The sequence below is a fragment of the Arachis stenosperma genome, chromosome 4 (genome assembly GCF_014773155.1).
Source record: "Arachis stenosperma cultivar V10309 chromosome 4, arast.V10309.gnm1.PFL2, whole genome shotgun sequence".
NCBI classification, from domain to species: Eukaryota; Viridiplantae; Streptophyta; class Magnoliopsida; order Fabales; family Fabaceae; genus Arachis; species Arachis stenosperma.
In genome coordinates this window covers 16,476,209-16,492,731 of record NC_080380.1, presented here as the reverse complement: position 1 = coordinate 16,492,731, position 16,523 = coordinate 16,476,209, and the positions used below count along the sequence as shown (strand labels likewise).

Sequence of the window (16,523 nt, the reverse complement as noted above, 5' to 3'; positions counted from 1 at the left end):
GCAAATTGCCCCCTATGGTGGGCTTTCGATGGACGATGTGTCTCTTCTTCAGTATCTGGATTTCATCACCAAAAGTAGTGTGAAGATGGCTCATATGGGTGCGGCTATTTTCCGAACAGTTCAGGGGATTCTGATTCATGCCACAAAATCCTTCATGGAGGAGGCCAAGTCAGAATTTGATCGGATCAAGGGTCTGAAGGATGAGTTGGAGGTGAAGTTGGCGAAGGTGGAGAAGGAGCTGGATGGTGAGAAGGCCAGCTCTATTGCCCTGGCTGCTTCTTTGAAGTTGGCTGAGAACATGGCCTTAAAGCATAAGGATAGCTATGTCTCTGCTTATAGGGAATTAATGCATCTCCGGGATGATTTGGAAACTGCTCGCATTAATTATGCCGAGCTTCAGGGTCACCTTGTGGGCAGCGTAACTGCTGCCTCTGAGAACCTGATGGAGCAGTTCCGGATTGTTGCTCCTGATGCCGACTTGACTCTCATCAGTCTGGACAATGTTGTGAGGGATGGTAAGATTGTCCCTGATGACCAGGATGATGATGATGCTGACCCTCTCCCAATGTATTCTCTTAAAGTGTCGACCTCCTCGGTTCCTCCCGTTACGTCCGATCCGGATTGCCAGATTCTGAACCGGGATGATGGAACTGTAGATACTGTGCCTATTCAGACTTGCCCTCCTTCTCCCCGTACTAATGCTGTCGGGAAGGCTCCGGATCTTGGTTGACCTCCTGTTCATACCCTGGGTCGAGCTGTCCGACCCGGGATGTTCGACAGACAAAGCGACCGACCTCTTCAGGTCAGGACAACCCAATCTCTCCTCAAAGAGCTCGGCCAAGTCACAGGAAAGCCCAAACGAAGGGCCCAAATAGAGGAACGCGCCCCAAATCCAAGGGCAGCCCAAGCCCATAGAGATAAAGGCGGTTCCCTTAAAGATGACCTCACTGAAAGATAAAGATAAAAGATAAGATAAGATAACTAACTTATCTTATCCGCAAGAGGCCACATCTCACCATTATAAATACACTGGAGCACCCAGGTATAACTCATACTCTGATTCTACTTAATACCTGCTTAATACCCTTGCTAACTTAAGCATCGAAATCTCTTGCAGGTATCCCCCACCCTCCGGGGACGAAGGATCAGCACCACCACCAAGTCCAACAAGTCGGACACACCAGCTCCGGCCGATACCCACCTGCCGGACACGTCGGTTCCGACCAACACAAACGATCTCATCCAAGATCGACCTACAGTTTCAGGTAACACTCAGAACATTGGCGCCGTTGCCGGGGAGCCTGGAAGTCATCCCATTAACATGGCGGATGACCATGACAACGACCACGATTCAGGTTTGGAAGACAGAACGCCGCATAAAAACACGGACACGATACTCAAAGATACTCCAGAAACCAATGGCGACAAAAATTCATCAAATCCAGGAGTAATAGAAGCACTTCAAAATCAATTGGAGCAACTTGAGAAAGAAGCCCAACATCGACGTGAAAAAGAAGAAGATCTACACCGGGAGATAAGGCGGCGCAGAGAACTAGAAGATAAGCTTGTAAAACTCGAAGCCGATCTTAAAACTAAAGCTACTCGATCCTCCGCAGAAGATAGCTCTCAGAAAGATCAAGATCCATTCACCAGAGAAATTATGAAAACCAAAATTCCAAAAGATTTCAAGCTTCCGGATATGACTCTATATGACGGCACCTCGGACCCCAACCATCATCTCAGCAACTTCAGAAGTAGAATGTACCTCACTGATGCCTTAGATGCAGTTCGCTGCAAAGCCTTTCCAACAACTCTAACCAAGACAGCCATCAAATGGTTCGACAACCTACCTCCAAAATCCATCTCGAGTTTCGACGACCTGGCCAAGAAGTTCCTGGCCCGATTCTCCATACAAAAGGACAAAGCCAAACACGCACCTAGCCTACTAGGGATCAAGCAAGGAGATCGGGAGAGCCTTCGCAACTACATGGAAAGATTCAACAAAACATGCATGGACATACAAAGTCTTCCAACAGAAGCCGCCATTATGGGCCTCATAAATGGCCTACGAGAAGGACCATTTAGCCAATCTATATCAAAGAGATACCCGACATCCTTAGATGAAGTACAAGAACGGGCACAGAAATACATCAATATGGAGGAAAATTCTTGACTTGGCGAAGCCTCAAGGTTCGGTTCTGCCTACCGAGATAAAGAATCCAAGAAAAAGGAGGATCGCTCCGGAGAGAAAATCAAAAAATATCATAACTATACTCCCCTTAGGGTATCCTTGGTAGATGTTTACAAAGAAGTCTGCCATACAGAGAAAATCCCTCTAGCTCGGCCACTTAAAGGCAAAAGAGGAGGAGGAAATCGAAATGAATACTGTGAGTATCACCGACTTCGAGGGCATTCCACCAACGAATGCTTCGACTTGAAAAACGTCATAGAAAAACTAGTAAGAGAAAGAAAGCTAGATCGGTTTTTGTTCAATCGGGATGACGAACCAAGAAAAAGAAGAAGGGATGAGGATGTTGGACGATCTGAACGATCACCTCGCACACCGGAAAGACACGTTCACGTAATACACGGCGGATTTGCTGGAGGAGGAATCTCCAAATCATTCCGAAAGCAACACCTCAAAGAAGTATACCACGTCGAAGGAAAAAAGGAAGCCCCAGACATCCCAGCAATCACGTTTACCAAGGAAGACGCATCCGGAATCATCTCGAGACACGACGACCCCATGGTCATTACGATCATACTGGCAAACGCCAACCTTCACCGTACATTAATTGACCAGGGAAGCTCTGCCGACATCTTATTCAAAAGTGCCTTCGACAAACTCGGTCTAGAAGAAAAAGAGCTAAGAGCATACCCGAACATTCTGTTCGGACTAGGAGATGCCCCAGTTCAACCATTGGGATACGTATCGCTGCATACAACCTTCAGAAAGGGAAACCAATCCAGAACACTCAAGATAGACTACATCGTGGTCGACGTAAGCTCAGCCTACAATGCCTTAATAGGTCGGACAATGTTAAATCAACTCGGCGCAATAGTTTCAACCCCACATCTATGTATGAAATTCCCAACTGCAGAAGGGATAGCTACAATAAAGGCAGATCAAAAGATGGCACGTCGCTGTTATAACGAAAGCCTAAACCTCCGAGGTGAAGGAGGAGAGTTCCACACAATCGAGCTCGGTGGAGTCCAGAGGCGAGAAGAATTCCGACCACAACCCGAAGGAGAAGTAGAAAGAATCCAGATCGGAGACACCTCGGATAAAACAACTAATATTGGCACGATCCTGAAAGGAGATATAAAGGAATCACTAATACGGTTCCTACGAGATAATGTTGATCTCTTCGCATGGAAAGCTGCCGACATGCCAGGTATTGATCCCGAACTAATGAGCCACAAATTGGCAGTCTATTCGGGATCCCGGCCGGTACAACAAAGACAAAGAAAACTTGGACCAGAACGAGCTCAGGCTGTAGAAGAACAAGTACAAGCGCTACTTGAGGCTGGGTTCATAAGGGAAGTCAAATATCCACTATGGCTAGCAAACGTCGTCTTGGTAAAAAAGTCAAATGGGAAGTGGCGAATGTGCACCGACTACACCGACCTCAACAAAGCCTGCCCAAAAGACCCCTACCCACTCCCAAGCATCGACGCTCTAGTGGATGCTTCATCAGGATATAAGTATCTCTCATTCATGGACGCATATTCAGGGTACAACCAAATCCCCATGTATCCACCAGATCAAGAAAAAACCTCGTTCCTAACACCGAAAGTAAACTACTGTTACATCGTGATGCCTTTTGGTCTCAAGAACGCAGGAGCTACTTATCAAAGGCTAATGAATAAAGTTTTCTCAGATCACATCGGAAAAATCATGGAAATTTATGTAGACGATATGTTGATAAAGACACAAAGCGAAGATACATTGTTATCCGACCTGACTCAAGTGTTTTACACTATCAGGAAACACAACATGCGGCTCAATCCCGCAAAATGAACCTTCGCAGTAAAAGCCGGCAAATTCTTGGGCTTCATGCTCACACAAAGGGGGATTGAAGCAAATCCAGACAAGTGTCGAGCCATACTCAACATGAAGAGCCCAACCTGTATCAAAGAAGTACAAACAACTCAACGGGAGGTTGGCCGCTCTATCCCGATTCTTAGCAGGAGCTGCGATAAAATCTCTTCCCTTCTATGCTACTTTAAGAAAGGGAAAACAGTTCGAATGGACGACAGAATGTGAGCAAGCCTTCCTAAACTTCAAAGAGTTCTTAGGACGACCACCTATCCTATCTCAACCACAAGAAGAAGAACCGCTCATATTATATCTCGCAGTAGGAAGCCGGGCAATAGCCTCAGCACTAGTCAGAGAAGACGAACATGGGCAAAAACCCGTCTACTTCATTAGCAAAGCACTACAGGGATCCGAGCTGAACTACCAAAAAATAGAAAAGTTTGCCTACGCTCTGATCCTCACATCCCGGCAGCTTCGCCCATATTTCCAAGCGCATACCATTAAAGTTCGAACCAACCAACCCATAAAAGGGATATTGCAGAAAATAGATCTAGCAGGAAGAATCCTACAATGGGTAATCGAGTTATCCGAATTCGACCTCCAATACGAGGCGCGTACAGCAATCAAATCGCAACACCTAGCCGACTTCATCGCAGAATTTACAGACATCCCGGAAATCCCTATAGAGTGGAACATATACGTAGACGGATCCTCGAATAAAACAGGAAGCAGTGCAGGTGTGATAATTGAGAGCAACCAAGGAACTCAACTTGAGCTCTCCCTTAAATTCGGATTCCCGGCCTCAAACAACCAGGCAGAATACGAAGCACTATTAGCCGGTCTGAAGCTGGCTAGGGAGGTTGGAGCTCAGAAACTCAACATCTACAGTGACTCACAAGTCATCACCTCACAAATAACAGGAAGCTACCAAGCCAAAGATCCGACCATGAAGAAATATTTGGATAAAACCAAAAAACAGCTCGGACAACTCGGGGAATATAGGATCCACCACATACCTCGTGAGCAAAATGCCCGAGCTGACGCCCTTTCAAAATTAGCTAGCACCAAACCAGGGGGCAACAACAGAAGCCTCATCCAGGAGGTATTACAGAACCCGTCAATAGCGGAAGAAGAAAGAATCCTAGCCATAATAGGTCGGGATCAAGGATGGATGAACCCCATAATAAACTACCTCAAAACAGAAAAACTCCCTACAGATGAAAAGGAGGCAAAGAGGCTGAAAAGGGAGGCACAGTACTACACTATCATAAACAACACGCTGTACAAAAGAGGGATATCAACACCTTTACTAAAATGCGTACCAACTTCCAACACAAAGGAAGTCTTGGAAGAAGTACACAGCGGCATTTGTGGAAATCATCTCGGAGCGCAAGCTCTCACAAAAAAGATACTTCGGGCGGGATTCTATTGGCCAACTCTACAAAAGGAGGCTACAGAATTTGTAAGGACATGCCCACCATGCCAGAAGCATGCCAACTTTCACATTGCCCCACCAGAAAAGCTCATCAGTGTGACCTCACCCTGGCCATTTGCGAAATGGGGACTCGACCTTCTCGGACCCTTCCCACAGGGATCGGGACAAGTAAAATTCCTCATAGTAGGAGTAGACTATTTCATAAAATGGATCGAGGCAGAACCCCTGGCCAACGCCACCGCACAAAGAAGTCGAAAATTCCTATATAGGAACATTATTACGAGGTTCGGGGTACCATACTCCATCACCACAGACAACGGTATCCAATTTACAGAGGCAGGCTTCAGAAAATTGGTGGCCGACTTGAACATAAAACACCAGTTCACCTCCGTCGAACATTGATGAGCGGATAATTTATACACTTTTTGGCATTGTTTTTAGTATGTTTTTGGTATGATCTAGTTAGTTTTTAGTATATTTTTATTAGTTTTTAGTTAAAAATCACTTTTCTGGACTTTACTATGAGTTTGTGTGTTTTTCTGTGATTTCAGGTATTTTCTGGCTGAAATTGAGGGATCTGAGCAAAAATCTGATCCAGAGACTCAAAAGGACTGCAGATGCTGTTGGATTCTGACCTTCCTGCACTCGAAGTGGATTTTCTGGAGCTACAGAAGCCCAATTGGCGCGCTCTCAACGGCGTTGGAAAGTAGACATCCTGGGCTTTCCAGCAATATATGATAGTCCATACTTTGCTCAAGATTTGATGGCCCAAACCGGCGTTCAAAGTCACCTCAAGAAATTCCAGCGTTAAACGCCGGAACTGGCACCTAAATGGGAGTTAAACGCCCAAACTGGCATAAAAGCTGGCGTTTAACTCCAAGAAGAGTCTCTACACGAAATTTCTTCATTGCTCAGCCCAAGCACACACCAAGTGGGCCCGGAAGTAGATTTTTATGTCATTTACTCATCTCTGTACACCCTAGGCTACTAGTTCTCTATATATAGGACCTTTTATTATTGTATTAGAGAGCTTTTGATCATGTTTTATGATTGAACTCAATTTGGGAGGCTGGCCATTCGGCCATGCCTAGACCTTGTTCTTATGTATTTTCAACGGTGGAGTTTCTACACACCATAGATTAAGGTGTGGAGCTCTGCTGTACCTCGAGTATTAATGCAATTACTATTGTTCTTCTATTCAATTCCGCTTGTTCTTTGTCCAAGATATCACTTGTTCTTCAACTTGATGAATGTGATGATCCGTGACACTCATCATCATTCTCACTCATGAACAAGGTGACTGACAACCACTCTTGTTCTACAAGCAACCAAGGCTCTAGTGAATATCTCTTGGATTCCTGATAACACGATGCATGGTTGATCGCCTGACAACCGAGTGCTCGCCTGACAAACAAGCCAGCCATTCCGTGAGATCAGAGTCTTCGTGGTATAGGCGAGAACTGATGGCGGCATTCAAGAGAATCCGGAAGGTCTAACCTTGTCTGTGGTATTCTGAGTAGGATTCAATGATTGAATGACTGTGACGTGCTTCAAACTCCTGAGGGCGGGGCGTTAGTGACAGACGCAAAAGAATCACTGGATTCTATTCCGGCCTGATTGAGAACCGACAGATGGATAGCCGTGCCGTGACAGGGTGCGTTGAACATTTCCAATGAGAGGATGGGAGGTAGCCACTGACAACGGTGAAACCCTTGCATAAGCTTGCCATGGAAAGGAGTAAGAAGGATTGGATGAAGACAGTAGGAAAGCAGAGAGACGGAAGGGAAGGCATCTTCATGCGCTTATCTGAAGTTCCTACCAATGAATTACATAAGTATCTCTATCTTTATCTTTATGTTATTTTCGTTCATCACCATTATACATTTGAGTCTGCCTGACTGAGATTTACAAGATGACCATAGCTTGCTTCATACCAACAATCTCCGTGGGATCGACCCTTACTCACGTAAGGTATTACTTGGACGACCCAGTGCACTTGCTGGTTAGTTGTGCGAAGTTGTGTAATGCCGTGGGATTGAGCTACCAAGTTTTTGGAGTTCATGACCGGGGATTATGAGAGTTGTGAAAAGTATTGTTCACAATTTCGCGCACCAAGTTTTTGGCGCCGTTGCCGGGGATTGTTCAAGTTTTGAGCAAGCTTTTGGTAACAATGCCTGAGATTGTCAAGTTTGGACAACTGACGGTTCATCTTGTTGCTTAGATTGGATATTTTTTTTCGAAATTCTTGAAGATGAATTCTAGAGTTTCATGATGATTTGTTGAAGTCTGGCTGGCTGAGAAGCCATGTCTAATCTCATTGGACCGAGGTTTCAACTTATCATCACAAGAGCTTGTTGATTTTCATCAATCTTGCTTTTGGAGCAGTGATTTGCTAAGGCTTGGCTGGCCTTTGGCCATGTCTAGTGTTTTGGACCGAAGCTTTCTTTGAAAGCTTGGCTGGCTGTGAAGCCATGTCTAATTCTTGGACCGGAGTCTTAGACTAGCATTGCACTGATTCCTGGAATTCTCATTAAGAATTTTGATATCTTTTTCCACTTAATTTTCGAAAAACACAAAAAAATCAAAAAAATCATAAAAAAACCAAAAATATGTTATGTTTCTTGTTGAGACACTAGTCTTATCTTAAGTTTGGTGTCAATTGCATGCATTCATTCATATGTCTTAAGGAATTTTCAAGTAATTCTTGATAATTTTCGTGCTCTAATATTTGAATTCTATTGACTTGAAGTATTTTGTGTGTCTCATATGCATTTTCATTAGTGTCAGTAGTATACAAACTGCTAAGTTTGGTGTCTTGCATGCATTGTTATTTGATTTTAGTTGCACTTTGATTATTCTTCAAAAATCCAAAAATATTTTTAATTTGTGTCCTTTCAAGTCAATAATACAGTGAATTGAAGATTCAGAACATACAGCAGAGGAATTGCACAGAAAAAGCTGGGCGTTCAAAACGCCCAGTGAAGAAGGACAGACTGGCGTTTAAACGCCAGCCAGGGTACCTGGTTGGGCATTTAACGCCCAAAAGGGTATAGTTTTGGGCGTTAAACGCCAGAATGTGCACCATTCTGGGCGTTTAACGCCAGGATGGCACAAGGGGGAGAATTTTGTTTTCAAATCAATTTTTTTTTCAAGTTTTCAAAGTTTTTCAAAATCAAATCTTTTTCAAATCATATCTCTTCAATCAAATGTTTTCAAAATCAATTTCTTTCCTTTTTCAAAGATACTTACTATCAATTAATGATTTGACTCAACATTTCAAGTATGTTGCCTTTTCTGTTGAGAAAGGTTTAATGTTTGAATCATATCTTTTCTTGATAGCCAAGTTACTAGTTTTTAAAATCAAATCTTTTTAAAATTGTTTTCAAATCATATCTTTTCAATCACACATTTTTAAAATCAATCATATCTCCTTAACCTCATCTTTTTCAAAATAGTTTTCAATCAAATCTCTTTGATTTCTAATTTCAAAATCTTTTTCAAAAATCATCTTATTTCTTTCCCACTCTCATTTTCGAAAATTAAGTAATGTTTTTCAAAAATATTTTCAAAATCTCTCACTTAATTTTCGAAAATTACTTCCCTTCTCCTCACATCCTTCTATTTATGGACTAACACTATCCCTTAATGCAAAATTCGAACTCCATCTCTTTTGATAAGTTCGAATTTTCTACTTCTGTCTTCTACTCTTCTGTTCCTCTGACACCTCAAGGAATCTCTATACTGTGACATAGAGGATTCCACATTTTCTTGTTCCCTTCTCTTTCTTATGAGCAGGAGCAAAGACAAAAGCATTCTTGTTGAGCCTGATCCTGAACCTGAAAGGACCTTGAAGAGAAAGCTAAGAGAAGCCAAAGCACAACTCTCTTTAGAGGACCTGACCGAATTCTTCAAAGAAGAAGAACACATGGCAGCCGAAAACAACAACAATGCCAACAATGCAAGGAAGGTGCTGGGTGACTTTACTGCACCTACTCCCGACTTCTATGGGAGAAGCATCTCTATCCCTGCCATTGGAGCAAACAACTTTGAGCTTAAGCCTCAATTAGTTTCTCTAATGCAACAGAATTGCAAGTTCCATGGACTTCCAATGGAAGATCCTCATCAGTTTTTAGCTGAGTTCTTGCAAATCTGTGACACTGTCAAGACTAATGGGGTAGACCCTGAGGTCTATAGACTTATGCTGTTCCCTTTTGCTGTAAGAGACAGAGCTCGAATATGGTTGGACTCACAACCTAAAGATAGCCTGGACTCTTGGGAAAAGCTAGTCAATGCCTTCTTGGCAAAGTTCTTTCTACCTCAAAAATGGAGTAAGCTTAGAGTGGAAGTCCAAACCTTCAGACAGAAGGATGGAGAATCCCTCTATGAAGCTTGGGAAAGATACAAACAATTAATCAGAAAATGTCCCTCAGACATGCTTTCTGAATGGAGCATCATAGGTATTTTCTATGATGGTCTCTCTGAACTATCCAAGATATCTTTGGATAGCTCTGCTGGAGGATCTCTTCATCTGAAGAAGACGCCTACAGAAGCTCAAGAGCTCATTGAAATGGTTGCAAATAACCAATTCATGTACACTTCTGAAAGGAATCCTGTGAACAACGGGACTAATCAGAAGAAATGAGTTCTTGAGATTGATGCTCTGAATGCCATTCTGGCTCAGAATAAGATATTGACTCAACAAGTCAATTTGATTTCTCAAAGTCTGTCTGGAATGCAAAATGCACCTGGCAGTACTAAGGATGCTTCATCTGAGGAAGAAGCTTATGATCCTGAGAACCCTTCAATGGAAGAGGTGAATTACCTAGGAGAACCCTATGGAAGCACCTATAATTCTTCATGGAGAAATCATCCAAATTTCTCATGGAAGGATCAACAGAGACCTCAACAAGGTTTCAACAACAATAATGGTGGAAGAAACAGGTTTAGCAATGGCAAGCCTTTTCCATCATCTTCTCAGCAACAGACAGAGAATTCTAAGCAGAACCCCTCTGACTTAGCAACCATGGTCTCTGATCTAATCAAAACCACTCAAGGTTTCATGACTGAAACAAGGTCCTCCATTAGGAATTTAGAGGCACAAGTGGGACAGCTGAGCAAGAAAGTTACTGAACTCCCTCCTAGTACTCTCCCAAGTAATACAGAAGAAAATCCAAAAGGAGAGTGCAAAGCCATAACCATGGCCGAATACGGAGAGGAAAGAGAGGAAGTGTACGCCACTGAGGAAGACCTCAATGGGCGTGCACCAACCTCCTCTGAGTTCCCCAATGAGGAACCATGGGAATCTGAGGCTCAAAATGAGACCATAGAGATTCCATTGGACTTACTTCTGCCTTTCATGAGCTCTGATGAGTATTCTTCCTCTGAAGAGGACGAGTATGTCACTGAAGAGCAAGTTGCTAAATACCTTGGAGCAATCATGAAGCTAAATGACAAGTTATTTGGAAATGAGACTTGGGAAGATGAACCTCCTTTGCTCACCAAAGAACTGGATGACTTGTCTAGGCAGAAATTACCTCAAAAGAGACAAGATCCTGGGAAGTTTTCCATACCTTGTACCATAGGCACCATGACCTTCAAGAAGGCCCTGTGTGACTTAGGGTCAAGTGTGAACCTCATGCCTCTCTCTGTAATGGAGAAGCTAGGGATCTTTGAGGTACAAGCTGCAAGAATCTCATTAGAGATGGCAGACAACTCAAGAAAACAAGCTCATGGACTTGTAGAGGATGTTTTGGTGAAAATTGAAAACCATTACATCCCTGCTGATTTCATAGTCCTAGAGACTGGGAAGTGCATGGATGAATCCATCATCCTTGGCAGACCCTTCCTAGCCACAGCAAAGGCTGTGATTGATGTTGATAAAGGTGAACTGATCATTCAAGTGAATGAAAAATCCTTGGTGTTTAAGGCTCAAGGATATCCCTCTGTCACCATGGAGAAGAAGCATGAAGAGCTTCTCTCAAATCAGAGACAAACAGAGCCCCCACAGTCAAACTCTAAGTTTGGTGTTGGGAGGCCACAACCAAACTCTAAGTTTGGTGTTGAACCCCCACATTCAAACTCTAAGTTTGGTGTTGGGAGGTTCCAACATGGCTCTGAGTATCTGTGAGGCTCCATGAGAGTCCTCTGTCAAACTAATGACATTAAAGAAGCGCTTGTTGGGAGGCAACCCAATGCTTTATAATTAACTATTTTCTTTTGATATTTTATGTTTTTTGTAGGTTGATGATCATAAGAAGTCACAAAATCCATTGAAAAAGCAAAAACAAAATGAAAAACAGGAAGAAAAACAGCACACCCTGGAGGAAGAACCCACTGGCGTTTAAACGCCAGTGAGGCTAGCAGTTGGGCGTTTAACGCCCAGTCTGGCACCATTCTGGGCGTTTAACGCCAGAAAGGGGCACCAGACTGGCGTTAAACGCCAGAAAAGGGCAAGAACCTGGCGTTAAACGCCAGGAATGGGCACCAGCCCGGCGTTTAACGCCAGAAATGACTCAAAACGTGATTTTGAGCAACATTTGGTGCAGGGATGACTTTTCCTTGACACCACAGGATCTGTGGACCCCACAGGACCCCATCCAACCCCACCACCACCCTCTCTCTTCTTCCCCCATTCACCAATCACCTCAATACCTCTTCCCCAAAAACCCCTTCACCTATCAAATCCCATCTTTCTCTTCACCACTCACATCCATCCTTCATAAAACCTCACCTACCTCACCCTTCAAATTCAAACCACTTTCCCTCCCAAACCCACCCATAATGGCCGAACTCCTACTCCCCTCTCTCCTATAAATACCCTTCTTCACTCCTTCATTTTCACACAACCTAAACACCACTTCTCCCCTTCTTTGGCCGAATACAAAGCCATTCCCTTCTCCCTCATTTCTTCTTCTTCTACTCTCTTCTTTCTTCTTTTGCTCGAGGACGAGCAAACCTTTTAAGTTTGGTGTGGTAAAAGCGTTGCTTTTTCGTTTTTCCATAACCATTTATGGCATCCAAGGCCGGAGAAACCTCTAGAAAGAGGAAAGGGAAGGCAAAAGCTTCCACCTCCGAGTCATGGGAGATGGAGAGATTCATCTCAAGGGTGCATCAAGACCACTTCTATGAAGTTGTGGCCTTGAAGAAGGTGATCCCCGAGGTTCCCTTTTCACTCAAAAAGGGTGAATATCCGGAGATCCGCCATGAGATCCGAAGAAGAGGTTGGGAAGTGCTTACCAACCCCATTCAACAAGTCGGAATCTTGATGGTTCAAGAGTTCTATGCCAATGCATGGATCACCAAGAACCATGATCAAAGTGTTAACCCGAATCCAAGGAATTATCTTACTATGGTTCGGGGGAATTACTTGGATTTTAGTCCGGAAAGTGTAAGGTTGGCATTCAATTTGCCCATGATGCAAGGAGATGAACATCCTTACACTAGAAGGGTCAACTTTGATCAAAGGTTGGACCAAGTCCTCACAGTTATATGTGAAGAGGGCGCACAATGGAAGAGAGATTCAAGAGGCAAGCCGGTTCAATTGAGAAGGCATGACCTCAAACCCGTGGCTAGAGGATGGTTGGAGTTCATTCAACGCTCAATCAATCCCACTAGCAACCGGTCCGAAGTTACTCTAGACCGGGCCATCATGATTCATAGCATCATGATTAGAGAAGAAGTGGAAGTTCATGAGGTTATAGCCCAAGAACTCTATAAAGTGGCGGACAAGTCTTCCACCTTGGCAAGGCTAGCCTTTCCTCATCTCATTTGTCACCTCTGTTATTCAATTGGAGTTGACATAGAAGAAGATACCCCCATTGATGAGGACAAGCCCATCACTAAGAAAAGGATGGAACACACAAGAGACCCCTCTCATCATGAGATCCCTGAGATGCCTCAAGGGATGCACTTTCCTCCACAAAACTATTGGGAGCAACTAAACACCTCCCTAGGAGAATTGAGTTCCAACATGGGACAACTAAGGGTGGAGCATCAAGAACACTCCATCATCCTCCATGAAATTAGAGAAGATCAAAGAATCATGAGGGAGGAGCAACAAAGGCAAGGAAGAGATATTGAGGAGCTCAAGCACTCCATAGGATCTTCAAGAGAAAGAAAGAGCCGCCATCACTAAGGTGGACCCGTTCTTTAATCTCCTTGTTCTTTACTCTTCTGTTTTTCGAATTTTATGCTTATGTTTATCCATGTTTGTGTCTTGTGATCATTAGTGTCTTAGTGTCTATGCCTTAAAGTTATGAATGTCCTATGAATCCATCACCTTTCTTAAATAAAGAGTGCTTAATTGAAAAGAAAGAATTGCATGAATTTTGAATTTTATAGCAGTTTAATTATTTTGATGTGGTGGCATTATTTTTGTCTTCTGAATGTATGCTTGAACAGTGCATATGTCTTTTGAATTTGTGGTTCATGAATGTTGGCTCTTGAAAGAATGATGAAAAAAGAGACATGTTACTGAGGATCTGAAAAATCATAAAAATGATTCTTGAAGCAAGAAAAAGCAGTGAATACAAAGAAAAAAAGAGGCGGAAAAAAAAACCCGAAAAAAGAAAGAGAAAAAGAAAGAAAAAGAAAGAATAAAGTTGTGATCCAAGGCAATAAGAGTGTGCTTAAGAACCCTGGACACCTCCAATTGGGGACTCTAGCAAAGCTGAGTCACAATCTGAAAAGGTTCACCCAATTATGTGTCTGTGGCATGTATGTATCCGGTGGTAATACTGGAAGACAGAGTGCTTTGGGCCACGGCCAAGACTCATAAAGTAGCTGTGTTCAAGAATCATCATACTTAACTAGGAGAATCAATAACACTATCTGGATTCTGAGTTCCTAAAGAAGCCAATCATTCTGAGTTGCAAATGATAGAGTGAGATGCCAAAACTGTTCAGAGGCAAAAAGCTAAAAGCCCCGCTCATCTAATTAATACTGATCTTCATAGATGTGTTTGGAATTCATTACATATTCTCTTCTTTTTATCTTATTTGATTTTCAGTTGCTTGAGGACAAGCAACAATTTAAGTTTGGTGTTGTGATGAGCGGATAATTTATACACTTTTTGGCATTGTTTTTAGTATGTTTTTGGTATGATCTAGTTAGTTTTTAGTATATTTTATTAGTTTTTAGTTAAAAATCACTTTTCTAGACTTTACTATGAGTTTGTGTGTTTTTCTGTGATTTTAGGTATTTTCTGGCTGAAATTGAGGGATCTGAGCAAAAATCTGATCCAGAGACTCAAAAGGACTGCAGATGCTGTTGGATTCTGACCTCCCTGCACTCGAAGTGGATTTTCTGGAGCTACAGAAGCCCAATTGGCGCGCTCTCAACGGCGTTGGAAAGTAGACATCCTGGGCTTTCCAGCAATATATGATAGTCCATACTTTGCCTAAGATTTGATGGCCCAAACCGGCGTTCAAAGTCACCTCAAGAAATTTCAGCGTTAAACGCCGGAACTGGCACCAAAATGGGAGTTAAACGCCCAAACTGGCATAAAAGCTGGCGTTTAACTCCAAGAAGAGTCTCTACACGAAATTGCTTCATTGCTCAGCCCAAGCACACACCAAGTGGGCCCGGAAGTGGATTTTTATGTCATTTACTCATCTCTGTACACCCTAGGCTACTAGTTCTCTATATATAGGACCTTTTATTATTGTATTAGAGAGCTTTTGATCATGTTTTATGATTGAACTCAATTTGGGAGGCTGGCCATTCGGCCATGCCTAGACCTTGTTCTTATGTATTTTCAACGGTGGAGTTTCTACACACCATAGATTAAGGTGTGGAGCTCTGCTGTACCTCGAGTATTAATGCAATTACTATTGTTCTTCTATTCAATTCCGCTTGTTCTTTGTCCAAGATATCACTTGTTCTTCAACTTGATGAATGTGATGATCCGTGACACTCATCATCATTCTCACTCATGAACAAGGTGACTGACAACCACTCTTGTTCTACAAGCAACCAAGGCTCTAGTGAATATCTCTTGGATTCCTGATAACACGATGCATGGTTGATCGCCTAACAACCGAGTGCTCGCCTGACAAACGAGCCAGCCATTCCGTGAGATCAGAGTCTTCGTGGTATAGGCGAGAACTGATGGCGGCATTCAAGAGAATCCGGAAGGTCTAACCTTGTCTGTGGTATTCTGAGTAGGATTCAATGATTGAATGACTGTGACGTGCTTCAAACTCCTGAGGGCGGGGCGTTAGTGACAGACGCAAAAGAATCACTGGATTCTATTCCGGCCTGATTGAGAACCGACAGATGGATAGCCGTGCCGTGACAGGGTGCGTTGAACATTTCCAATGAGAGGATGGGAGGTAGCCACTGACAACGGTGAAACCCTTGCATAAGCTTGCCATTGAAAGGAGTAAGAAGGATTGGATGAAGACAGTAGGAAAGCAGAGAGACGGAAGGGAAGGCATCTTCATGCGCTTATCTGAAGTTCCTACCAATGAATTACATAAGTATCTCTCTCTTTATCTTTATGTTATTTTCGTTCATCACCATTATACATTTGAGTCTGCCTGACTGAGATTTACAAGATGACCATAGCTTGCTTCATACCAACAATCTCCGTGGGATCGACCCTTACTCACGTAAGGTATTACTTGGACGACCCAGTGCACTTGCTGGTTAGTTGTGCGAAGTTGTGTAATGCCGTGGGATTGAGCTACCAAGTTTTTGGAGTTCATGACCGGGGATTATGAGAGTTGTGAAAAGTATTGTTCACAATTTCGCGCACCAAACATCCCCAAGCCAATGGACAAGCCGAAGCGGCCAACAAAGTCATATTGGCCGGACTAAAGCGGAGGCTACAAGAAGTAAAGGGAGCCTGGGCCGAGGAACTTCCACAAGTCCTATGGGCGTATCGAACGACCCCCCATTCTACTACAAATGAATCACCATTCCGACTAGCATACGGAGCGGAGGCAATGATTCCAATAGAAATCGAAGAAGGATCTCCCCGAGTAGTCCACTACAATGAACGAGTAAACTCCTAACTTCAGAGAGAAGAGCTCGACTTGCTACCCAAAA

The 16,523-nt window shown here is 43.3% G+C and overlaps 1 non-coding gene across 1 annotated transcript; it reads right to left on the bottom strand.

The window, feature by feature from the left end:
- Positions 1–9,804: 9,804 nt before the first annotated feature.
- Positions 9,805–9,912, bottom strand: LOC130977544 (small nucleolar RNA R71). Its single transcript, XR_009085232.1, has one exon. It is a non-coding gene; the product is annotated as a small nucleolar RNA R71 (small nucleolar RNA).
- Between the last annotated feature and the right edge of the window lie 6,611 nt (positions 9,913–16,523).